Source organism: Somniosus microcephalus, chromosome 15, assembly GCF_052327205.1.
Source record: "Somniosus microcephalus isolate GS21.2 chromosome 15, FLI_Smic_1.0, whole genome shotgun sequence".
Taxonomy (NCBI): Eukaryota; Metazoa; Chordata; class Chondrichthyes; order Squaliformes; family Somniosidae; genus Somniosus; species Somniosus microcephalus.
In genome coordinates, this window is record NC_141001.1 from 110,716,492 (window position 1) to 110,729,150 (window position 12,659).

The window sequence follows — 12,659 nt, forward strand, 5'->3', positions numbered from 1 at the left end:
CTCTAGGTTAACGTCATGGTCCTGCTGGTCGTGGCCGCAGATGGTGACGTTGTCTAGGTAGGGGAAAGTGGCCTGCAGCGCGTTCTGGTCAACCATTCGGTCCATCTCCCTTTGGAAGACCGAAACCCCGTTGGTGACGCCGAAGGGGACTCGGAGGAAGTGGTAGAGATGACCGTCAGCTTCAAAAGCTGTGTACTGGCGGTCCTCAGCCCTGATGGGGAGCTGGTGGTATGCCGACTTCAGATCAATCGTCGAGAACACCCGGTATTGTGCTATCTGATTGACCATGTCAGATATGCGGGGGAGTGGGTATGCATCTAACTGGGTGTAGCGATTGATCGTCTGGCTGTAGTCAATAACTAGGCGCTGTTTTTTGCCAGTCTTCACTACCACCACTTGTGCTCACCATGGGCTAGTGCTACCCTCAATAATCCCTTCCTTCAGGAGTCTTGCTACTTCGGATTTAATGAAGCTCCTATCCCCGGCACTGTACCGCCTGCTTTTGGTAGCGATGGGCTTACAGTCGCGGGTGAGATTAGCGAACAAGGCGGGGGGGGAACTTTAAGCGTGGAGAGGCTGCAAATGGTGCGTGGCGGGCGATTTAAAAGCTGCTGGCTGCAGACTGTGAGTGGGGGGAGGGGTCCGCCGTACGCTAATGTGACACTTTTAAGGTGGCACTGAAAATCCAACCCCAGTAGAACGGCAGCGCAGAGATGGGGCAGGACAAGAAGTTTAAAATTTTTGTATTCTGTGCCCCTTACTGAAAGGGTCACTACACAGTAGCCACCGACGTCTGCTGAATGGGATTTGGAAGCCATAGAGATCCGATGGCACGTTGGCAGGACCGGGAGAGAGTAACTGCGCACCGTGTCGGGGTGGATAAAGTTCTCCGTGCTCCCGCTGTCGAAAAGGCAGGTAGTGGCGCGGCCGTTTACCGTAATGTCCATCATGGACCTGGACAGTTGGTGAGGGAGAGATTGGTCCAGCATCACGGAGGCCAGCGTATGGTCGAGCAAGTCGCTGTGGTCGTCAGACGAGGCAGTGGTTGAGTCCGGGTCACCCGCGATTGGAGTTGGAGGCGTCCAAGGTGGCGGACAAAATGGCTGCGCCCATGATCCCGATCCCCACGCGGCTGGAGGTGTCCAAGATGGCGGACAAGATGGCTGCCCCCACGGTTCACACGCGGCGCTGCTGGCATTAGCGGTTTTACCTTTGCAGGCGCTGACGTAGTGTCCTTTCTTCCCGCAGCCAGAGCAGGTAGCGTTTTTCGCTGGGCAGCGTGCTGTGGGGTGTTTTGCCTGGCCACAAAAGTAACATTTCGGGCCCTTGGACATCGCTGCAGCAGTTGGTGCCGGGGGTGGCGGTCCCATGACCCAAGGTTGCGGCGTCCACGGTGCGGAGCGGTTAGGGGAGAATGCGTCCATATTCCGGTGGGCCGCGTCTAGCGAGAGCGCGAGGGACACTGCCTTCTTCAGGTCGATTTCGCCCTTCTCCAGCAGTCTCTGCCGGGAGTAAACAAGGGGTGAATGTGGTAAACCACTGTTATTGTTGTTCACCGTTGTTGTTGTTGTTGCACACTGTTGTATCTATGCATGCCTCAGCTGGCTCCGCCCCTGGCTCCACCCACATGCCCAGGTATAAAGGTGACTGCTCTGCAGCCCCCTGCCTTCTTGGAAACCAGTCAACCACGAGAGGCATGCTCTGTTCTTTGTTAATAAAATTGATGCGCTATTAATTACTCATAAAAGACGGAGAGTTAGGAGAGTAATTAAAAGGCTTTTATTAACAAAGAAAAGAGCATGCCTCTCGTGGTTGACTGGTTTCCAAGAAGGCAGGGGGCTGCAGAGCAGTCACCTTTATACCTGGGCATGTGGGTGGAGCCAGGGGCGGAGCCAGCTGAGGCATGCATAGATACAACAGTGTGCAACAACAACAACAACGGTGAACAACAATAACAGTGGTTTACCACATGTACATTTTGGAAAGAAGGTTAACAGCCAACAGCATTCTCCCTCCTTGATGCTCTGCCAAGCTTACAGCGAAGTTCTGTTAAGGTGCATCGTAAGGCAGCATTGTAAACTGAAACATACTGCGAGCACACTTACCTTGGCCAGCTTTCATAGACCATCAAATATCTTTCTCGCCTGCTCCCGGGATCTGGTTACAGGTGAGACAGCAATCGCTGTTTTTCTGCTACCTCCAGCCACGGTGTTCTCATTCCCAGGTTGAATAGCATTGTGGGATCTTTTACGTCCACCTGAGAGGGTAGACAGGGCCTTGGTTTAACATCTCATCCAAAAGACGCCGCCTCCAACAGTGCAGCACTCCCTCAGTAATAGGTTTTGTGCTCAAGTCTTTGGAGTGGGACTTGAACCCCTGACCTTCTGACTCAGAGGCAAAAGAGGCCCAACTGAGGTGGTCCTCATGTTACTCTTCAAAATAAAATACACCTCCACTTCAAACAAGAAACAAGAGCAACCTTCTCTCCCAAGGCATCTACTGCAGCCTAAGATGTATCCCGTAAGGCTGCTGTTCATCATTGTAGTCTTGCTGCAAGACATGGAGAACGTCTTGCTGCAGCCATTTTTACTCGTCAGTAGCAATGCAGCTTTAAGGTGACCAGCAGTCCTTTAAGAGCTGCTGGTGCTGGATAATATGCCCCTTTCATATGCTGTGGGCTGGAAGTGCTACAATCATATTCAAAGGAACTGGCCTCATATTATCTTGCGGGGTCACCTCAGAGCACTAGAGGCACATGTGTCACCCACTTGTTGTCACAGCAACGCATTATCAGCCCCAACACAAAGGCTAAACAATATAAACTAGTTTTAAACAATTGCAGTTCAGACGCTGTGAAGGCATTAAGTGCATGGTTATTGCTTCAATGATGTACAGCGGACTTCCAATAATGTTAATTACTGGAGGTACGGTAGTGTAGCGGTTATGTTACTGAACCAGCAATCTAGCGACCATTAATTCAAATCCTGCCATGGCAGTTCCAGAATTTGAATTCAGTAAAAAAAAAGTTAGTATCAGAAAAAAGTGGCCATGAAGCTGTCAGATTGTCATAATAAACCCATCTAGTATCACTAATGTCCTTCAAGGAAGGAAATCTGCCATCCTTACCTGGTCTGGCCTATATGTGACTCCAGACTCACAGCAATGTGGTTGACTCTTAACTGTCCTCTGAAGTGGTCTAGGGGTGAGCAGCCTTGCCAGTGACATCCACAACCTGAGAATGAATTTTAAAAAAATTATTGCAATTTTTATAATGTGCATACAATCATGGATGTAGAAAATTAGAAAAAAAAATGATGACTGAGATAGTTGCAGGATCATTGAGTGTAGGTGGGTGAATTGGTGCGTCACTGTCGTGCAACATGGGGGGGGGGGGGGGGTTGGGGCATTTCTAACCCAGACGTAAAATTACAAAACTTAGCTGTACAGTTGCTATTTTATGTTGGAGATATTCGTAATATTTCCTGCAGCAGACTTCTCTGTCGTTGAGAAACCTGTGTACGTGGAACTTCCGAGAGCTATCATACTGTCAGCTGAACGAAAAGGCTCAACCAAGTAGCAGACTACCACTCTCAAAGGACCAATGAAATTATATGAAAGCAAACTGTGTACTAAAATTCACAGCATACAGTTTAAGGCTGGCTCCCTTGTGAAACTAATGAACACCACATTTTGGAGCAGAGGCACAGGGCACAAAACACATCAGGACTTTTTTCTGGACTGACCGCAAGACTGGTCATTCACAAATTCTCACAGTGCACAGAGCGTGCGGCTGTGTAACCTTTGCTGTATAACTCACTAAACCCCCCTGCACCCCCCTGCAAAAAAAAAGGTCCCAACAATGGAAAAGGTCCGACAGCACTAGAATTTCATTTGGATGCCAGTTTTAGTAGCAGTGAATAAGGGAACTAATGTTTCTCCTGGAGAGATAAATTCATATTTTATAGTTTCCATCTAATGTAACCGAATAGATACAAAGTGGAGGGGGCCGTCTGCCCAACACCAAGGTTGGGAGGCCCCGGACTATTTCCAGATTTGGGCCCCATTTGAATTTGGCCTTGGAGCTGCGGGTGACAAATGGGCATCTCACGGGCTTTGGAAGGTCGAAAATCGTTCGGATTCTGCACGGAGCCAGGCGGCAGAGCGGGCCTGTTTGGGGGGCGGGGAGCGGTGGTGTGGAGGGGGGTGGTGGTGTGGAGGGAAAGGTGATCTGGGGAGGTAGAGGGCGCAGTGTATTTTTGTGTGGAATGCTCTTCCCGTGCACAGTTTTGGTCTCCTTATCTAAGGAAGGATATACTTGCCTTGGAGGCGGTGCAACGAAGGTTCACTAGACTGATTCCTGGGCTGTCCTATGATGAGAGATTGTGTAGAATGGGCCTATACTCTCTGGAGTTTAAAAGAATGAGAGGTGATCTCATTGAAACATACAAGATTCTGATAGGAATAGAAACATAGAAGATAGGAGCAGGAGTAGGCCATTCGGCCCCTCGAGCCTGCTCCGCCATTTAAAGAGATCATGGCTGATCATCCAAATTCAGTACCCTGTCCCTGCTTTCTCCCCATATCCCTTGATCCCTTTAGCCTTAAGAAATATATCTAACTCCTTGAATATATTTAATGAATTGGCCTCAACTGCCTTCTGTGGTAGAGAATTCCACAGGTTCACCACTCTCTGGGTGAAGATTGACAGGGTAGATGCTGAGAGGTTGTTTCCCCTGGCTGGAGTGTCTAGAACTAGGGGGCACAGTCCCAGGATAAGGGGTCGGTCATTTAAGACCGAGATGAGGAGGAATTTCTTCACTCAGAGGGTTGTGAATCTTTGGAATTCTCTGCCCCAGAGGGCTGTGGATGCTGAGTCTTTGAGTATATTCAAGGCTGAGATCGATAGATTTTTGGACTCTAGAGGAATCAAGGGATATGGAGATCGGGCGGGAAAGTGGCGTTGAGGTCGAAGATCAGCCATGATCTTATTGAATGGCGGAGCAGGCTCGAGGGGCCATATGGCCGACTCCTGCTCCTAATTCTTATGTTCTTATGTTTCCCATCACAGTGTGTTCCTGATCTCAGGTGGCTCATTGTGTACAAGGTTAGGCAGTTTTCTACCGAAAGTGGAGGAGAGTCGGTGGGTGAGAAGCTATGGGCCATTCAGGACAGTTGCCAAGAGCAGGTTCTACACCGACATTTTGGTCAGGAAATGGCATGTGGAAAAGGGGGAGAAAATAAATCAAAATTAGGACTCCTGGAGTAGGACAATAGTTCCAAACCCTGCAACTAAATAAAGTAGGCAAGTGAGAGACTACTGAATAATAAGTAATTATGCAACAAAGAAAGAATTTGCATTTACATAGCAACTTTCACATCCTCAGAATGGCCCAGAACAGCTCACAGCCAGTGAATTACTGTTGTTCTGTAGGCAGGACAGCAGCCAGTTACTGCACAGCAAGGTCCCACAGCAAGCAATGAGATGAATGACCAGTTGATCTGTTTTTGATGGCTTTGGTTGAGGGAGGCCAGGACACTGGGAGAACTCTCTGCTCTCCTTCAAACAACCGCATGGGATCTTTTGCATCCACCTGAACTGGCAAGTGGGGCCTTCATTTAACATCGCATCTGAAAGACGGCACCTCCGGCAATACAGCACTCCATCAGTACTGCACTCGAGCGGCAGCCCAGGTTACGTGCTCACATCTGCAGTGAGGCTTCAAGCCCCAAGCTACTGATTCAGTGGTGAATGTTACCAACTGAGCCATGCTGACACTATGTTCGGCAGCTACGATATAAATATATAGAAACTGTGTGAAATAGTGCAGTCTACAAGAGGAACTCCTTCTTGAAACCATTTGGATTAACCTGCGTTTTGCAGTGTAATTAGCAGGTTTCTTTGGTTTTGCTTTAGTGCCGTACTCAGTCTTGGCGTGAGGGATCTGAAGAGGGTTTGAATGCGATTAATTTTGGGCCAACTTGTCATAAACTTAATTTACGACAAATACTACAGCCAGAAGAGAGAAAAACCTCTCCATATACTGACCAATATCATTCCAGCACCAGCATCAGATCCTCAGAAATAACCAAACAGAGATTGTCCTCAGGGAAGAATGATTAGGCACCAGTGACTGAGCAGGCCACAGCAGATGGTCAACAGAATTCTCCCAAAGCCAGTTTATACACAGCACCCAGTGTCACTGCCAAATGCAGCGAAAAGTGTTATTTTGACATTGAGCATCTTTGGAAGAAAATTGCTAATTAGTGACTGGTGACTATGGCTGGAGAGTGCAAGAATGACCAAGACCCGAAACTTCCATTTTACTCTAAGCAGAAAAAATATTTGTTTTAGGTACAATGCTTGATTTGTCTTATTTTGAGTTATTTTATCTTGTTCATAATCTTGTGCTTGCTTGGCTGGTCATAATAAATATTGGTCTGGATTTTTGCTGGGGCCGATGAAAGCCTACGCACAGCAAACGCCACCGTAAGGTCCGGGCTGCTGCATTCGCTGCGCTTGCGCAAAAATCCGGAACTTGCAATCCATCAAGGTTCGCCTTGACAGATCCTCTGAACCGAAAGAAAATTCATTTTCGCTGACGCAGACTTGAGCTATTTGCCCAACTACTGCCCGGCAAAGTTAAAGCAGGTGTCGGGCCTGCTTTCACCAGCGTAAGGGTTAATATAAATGTTAAATTTATATTATGAGCATCCCTGATTATAATCGCTCAACCATTGACGGCCGGGCCTTCTGTTGCCTGGTCCTACACTCTCGAATTCCCTGCCTAAACCTCTCCGCCTCGCTGCCTCTCTTTCCTTAACACCTCCTTAAAACCTATCTCTTTGACCAAGCCCCTGCCCTAATTTATCTTTATGTGGCTCGGTGTCAAATTTTTTGTCTTAAAATACTCCTGTGCAGCACCTTGGGACATTTTACTACGTTAAAGGCACTATATAAATACAAGTTGTTGTTGTTACATTCAAAATGTAAAAATAAAAAAATCACCCACAAACGTTTAAAATCATTTTACATAAATTTTGGCCTGGATTAAAATTCTTCACTGAAGGAACTTTTAATTACATGTGAAAATGGGAACATTTATTTTTATTAGAATTGTGTAAATCCGTTAATTATTTGGGGATTCCATTGCTCGTCATTAGGAAATTCCGTTTGGAAATGACAGCAATGGAATCCTCCTTTCTGACAAGACCACCCGGCCCACGTGATCCCAGGGACACTTCCAAACCGCCTGCGTCCCTGGGATCCATGGGCCCTTGCGCAGGCGTACGCCCCACAGGCCCGGGACCCGACGTCTCTGAAGCCCGGGAGCCTGCAGGTAGGCCGCAAATTCCGGCCCATTAAGTTAATCAGTTGACCTGTTCTGCTGGTTGACAGAAGAGGTTAACTGTAGGTTAGGCTGTGATCTGCTTGGTGTGCCTGGAACGGCCTGGATATTACCAATTGACAACACCAGCGGACAAACACGGAGGATGTTTGCTTGACATCCCGCTGCCCCCTATTTTAACACAGGCACCAACCCTAATACCTGTCCTCGAGAGGGGGACAAGGGGATGTGATAGAAGTAGATTAAGTGCTCATCCTGGAACACCACATAGTAACTTCTAGCCTAATATATCCTAAACTTGATTCTAGTTGTAGGAAGTTGTAGGTGAACATTGTGCTTTAGGGTTATAATCCCTAGAATTTAGAAGGTTAGGGGGTGATCTGATCAAAGTTTTCAATATATTAGGGGGAACAGATAAGGTAGACAGAGAGAAAGGCCGCGAAATTTGGTTACGCCCCGGAAGTACCGCCCGGATGCTAAATTCGGCTTACCGCCCCGCATAGGAAGTGGAGCGCAATCTCAGGCGGTTACCGAGGCACTGTCGGGGCGTGATCGGCAATGTTCCGCAGAGGCGACGCGGAGCGCTGCCACATTTCAACGCCCCTCCCCTTCAGTTAAAGGGGAGGGTCGCTGCGCACTCTGCAGGGCCTCCGATGGCCCACACTAGGCCGCGTGGTGCCGTGGCTGCAGCCCGGCACTGTGACACGGTGCCGGGCTGCGCGATGGCGGCCAGGACCACGCCACGGCCCACCACAGAAGGCCGACCTGCAGGTCGGCGAAAAGGAGAAAACGGCGGCGCAGGTCGCAGCCGTACCTCCCCTTTAAATACCGCCCCGCGAGCGGAGGTCGGCCCGGTTCGCGAGCCGCGAGGATGGCGCTGACATCACCTGTGGCAGCCTCATGCGGCGCAGCCGAATTTCTGCCACGGGGCGGTAAGGGGTCGCGGCGCACAGCAATGACGTCACCACCGGCAGCGCAGTGGCCCGGGGCGCTACCGGTGGAGGCGCGGTGCTATCAGATACCGCCTCAGCAACGCCCTGACGAATTTCTCAGGAGGTGCTTTTTTCACCCCACCCCGGGCGATAAGCCCTTTGCGCCCCATTAGCACCCCCCAGAGAAGCTAACGGCAGGCGCAAAGGAGCCGAATTTCTAGCCCAAACTATTTCCGCTGGTTGGGGATTCTCAGACTAGGGGCCATAGTCTAAAAATTGGAGCCAGATCTATCAGGAGTGAAATTAGGAAACAATTCTACACACAAAGGTGGTAGAAGTTTGGAACTCTCTTCTGCAAACAGCAATAGATGAATTGTTAGTTTTAAATCTGAGCTTGATAGATTTTTGTTAACCAATGGTATTAAGGGATATGGACCAAAGGCGGGTATATGGAGTTAGGTCGCAGATCAGCCATGATCTCACTGAATGGCGGAACAGGCTCGAGGGGCTGAATGGCCTCCTCCTGTTCCTATGTTCCTATGTTTCTTCTAAAGATAACTCAGGGCTACCTTAACGTGATTGAGCGACCTTCAAATACACAATCTTTAGGGAGAATGCGTACATAAAGCTTGACTGAGTTACATACATAGTATTTACAGCACAGAAACAGGCCATTCAGCCCAACAGGTTCATGCCAGTGTTTGTGTGCCACACGAGCCTCCTCCCACCCTGCTTCATCAACACATCCTTCTATTCCTTTCTCCCTCATGTGTTTATCTAGAGTTCCCTGAAATGTATCTATGCTAGTCACCTCAACCACTCCTTGTGGTAGCGAGTCACTCTCTGGGTAAAGAAGATCCTCTTGAATTCCCTGTTGGATGTATAACTGACTATCTTATATTCATGGCCCCTAGTTCTGGTCTCCCCCACAAGTGGAAACACCTTCTCTACGTCTACCCTTTCAAGCCCTTTCATAATCTTAAAGACTTCGATCAGGTCACCTCTCAGTCTTCTCTTTTCTAGAGGAAAGAGACCCAGCCTGTTCAGCCTTTCCTGATAATTATAACCTCGCAGTTCTGGTATCATCCTTGTTTATTTTTTTGCACCTTCTACAGTGCCTCTATAGCCTTTTTATAATATATAAAGACCAGAACTGTGCACCATGCTCCAAGTGTGGTCTAACCAAAGTTCTATACAAGGTTAACATAACTTCTCTGCTTTTCAGTTCAATCTCTCTAGAAATAAACCCCAGTGCGTTGTTAGCTTTCTTTTAAATGGCCTTATTAACCTGCGTCACTACTTTGAGTGATTGGTGTATCTGCCCCCCAAGATCCCTCTGCTCCTCTACCCCATTTAAGACACTTGGACAGACTGGGCATGCTGTGCAAAATGTGCCCCAGGAAGAGACAGACTGAGTTACGATTCCCAATGTAGACAGGTATGCTCCATCTTTCCTTTATTTTATTATTTTATTGACTCTTTTTTTGTTTCCCTGTCCCATACACCATTCAGAGACGGGATAGAGGAAGGTGACTTGCTGTAAGTCTTCTTCCAGTGGCGCTGTTGAGCGAGCTGCATGGCATCATGGAGTGGGCTGCCTTCTGATTTACCCTCCCTGTGGGGAAAACAGTAGCTTCTTCTCAGTACTCTCCCAGCGGTGTGGGTAGGATAGTGCTCCAGGGCGTCATGGGCAAAGGCGTGCGATCCACCACTCAACAACAACTTGCATTTATATAGCACCTTTAACGTAGCAATGTAGGTCAGCGAGCACAGAGGTGATCGGTGAACAGGCCTTGGTGTAAGTTAGGATACGAGCAGCAGAGCTTTGGACGAGCTCAATGTTTCTGGAGGGTGGAAGATGGATGGACGGACAGCAGAACATCGGAATAGTCGAGTCTGGAGGTAACAAAAGCATGGATAAGGGTTGCAGTAGCAGAAGGGCTGAGGCGAGGTGGATTCGAGCGATGTTACGGAGTTGGAAGTAAGCACTCTTGTTAATGGAGAGGATATGGGGTCGGAAGCTCTGTTCAGGATCAATTAGGGTGCTAAGGTTGTGAGCAGTTTAATTCAACCTGAGGCAGTGGCCAGGGAGGAGGATGGCTTCAGAGAAAGGAATTTTTGGCAGGTTCAGAAGATAATGTCTTCCCAGTGTTTAATTGGAGGAAATTCCAGTTCATCCAGGACTGGATGTTGGACAAGCAGTCTGACAACAAAGAGGAGTCGAGAGTGGTGGTCGTGAGGTAGAACTGGGTGTTGTCAGCGTACATGTGGAACCTGATGTCATGGCTTCAGATGATGTCGCCGAGGAGCAGCTTGTAGATGAGAAATAGAAGGGGTCTAAGGATAGAAACGTGGGAGACTCCTGAGGTAATGGTGCAAGGGCGGGAAGAGAAGTAATTGCAGGAGATTCTCTGGCTACGGCAGGATAGGTAAGAGTGGAACCAGGCGCGAGCAGCTGGACAGCAGGGGAGAGGGATTGGGGAAGATTGGTGTCGTCAACCATGTCAAAGGTTATAGACAGGTCAAGAAAGATGAGGAAGGATAGTGCACCATGGTCACAGTCACAGAGGATGTCATTTGTAACTATGATTAAGCCCGTTTCAGTGCTGTGGCAGGGACAGAAACCTGATCGGAGAGGTTCAAACATGGAGTTGCAAGAAAGATGGGCATGGATTTGGGAAGCAACAACAAGTTCAAGGACTTTGGAGAGGAAAGGGAGGTTGGAGATGGGGCGGTAGTTTGCAAGGACACTGAAGTGTCCTGTAAGCACCAATGTGCCAATCCTACATTGTCCGCTATGCACTGTGGAGAGCTATGTTTCATTGTATGCCCCCCCTAAACATTGGGATGTTGTGTAGAATCATTGAAATTCCCCCTCTTTTCCAAGATCAGCACAAAAACACATTTTCTAACACCAGCAGCAACAACACAACAGGAAATCTACCAATGGAAAAAAAGCAGGACTTTGCCCAAAACAAGGTCATCAGATAGAAATAATGAGCATTCATGTGTCTGTTACTCCCATGGTACTATTTTAAAGAAGAGCAGGGGCGTGAGTTCTCCCCAGTGTCCTGGCCAATATTTATCCCTCAACCAACATCACGAAAACAGGTGATCTGGTCATTATCACACTGCTGTTTGTGGGAGCTTGCTGTGCGCAAATTGGCTGCCGCGTTTCCTACATTACAACAGTGACTACACTTCAAAAGTGCTTCATTTGCTGTGAAGTGTTTTGGGACTCCTGAGGCCATGAAAGGCGCTATAGAAATGCAAATCTTTCATTTTTACTGGAGAAATCAGAACAGGGAAATGAGTCACTGGAAAATTACACAGCCTGATGATCTGTCCTTCAAACAACCTTCCTGTTCTTATTTCCCCAGTACAGGCACTCAGCCACTATTATGTATATATTTCTCATGAATTAGTAACCTGAGCAATATACTACAGAGAGTTGTAATTTTTCATTAGTAAACAAAAAAATGAACGCAATGTCGATAATCTTAGTTTACTATTTTTTTTGATTGGCTCTTGCCATTCATATCGCTCACTTCCAACATTCAATCATAACATTGGCGTGTTGCAATGAATTTGGCTTCGCTGCCGTCTGTTGAAATTAACATCGATTTGCATGAATCAACTGAGAGAGAAAGAGAGAAAGACTTACCTTTATATAGCGCCTTTCACGTCCACCGGACGTCTCAAGGTGCTTTACAGTCAGTGAAGTACTTTTTTGAAGTGTAGTCACTGTTGTAATGTAGGAAATGCAGCAGTCAATTTGCGCACAGCAAGCTCCCACAAACAGCAATGTGATAATGACCAGATAATTTGTTTTTGTTCTGCTGATTGAGGGATAAATATTAGCCAGGACACTGGAGATAACTCCCCTGCTCTTCTTCGAAATAGTGCCATGGGATCTTTTACGTCCACCTGAGAGGGCAGAGGGGGCCTCGGTTTAACATCTCATCCAAAAGACGGCACCTCTGACAGTGCAGCGCTCCCTCAGCACTGCACTGGGAGAGTCAGCCTAGAGTTTTGTGCTCAAGTCTCTGGAGTGGGACCTGAACCCACAACCTTCTGGCTCAAAGGTACAATGATGCAACGCAAGCTTTGTGGGAAAAACTCTGTTGAGTTCAAATTTTACCTGACATCAGAGCGTACCCCAATATAGCCACGGAACAGCTGATAATAGCCCCTGCCTACCTCGAGACTTACGTGAACACATTTGAAGTCCAGGGCAGTGCAGCTAATACATCTAGTGATTGAGGAGGGTCTTTTAGCACTGCTCTAACTAAGCCTCCTCTCCGTACACTGTATCATTGTCGCGGCGACCTTAAATAAATTTGCTTGGCACAGGAATCCTTGCAAATTCCTGAACTACCCC

General features: G+C 47.9%; 1 long non-coding RNA gene across 1 annotated transcript in view; it reads right to left on the reverse strand.

The window, feature by feature from the left end:
* LOC147107154 (uncharacterized) overlaps positions 1–12,659 on the reverse strand; it is a 120,425-nt gene that overhangs the window by 3,340 nt on the left and 104,426 nt on the right. Inside the window, exons 3-4 of the long non-coding RNA XR_015081041.1 lie at positions 3,127–3,232; positions 2,106–2,257 (exon numbers count right to left, since the gene is read on the reverse strand). This is a non-coding gene — a long non-coding RNA (uncharacterized LOC147107154). The remainder of the gene's footprint in view (positions 1–2,105; positions 2,258–3,126; positions 3,233–12,659) is intronic.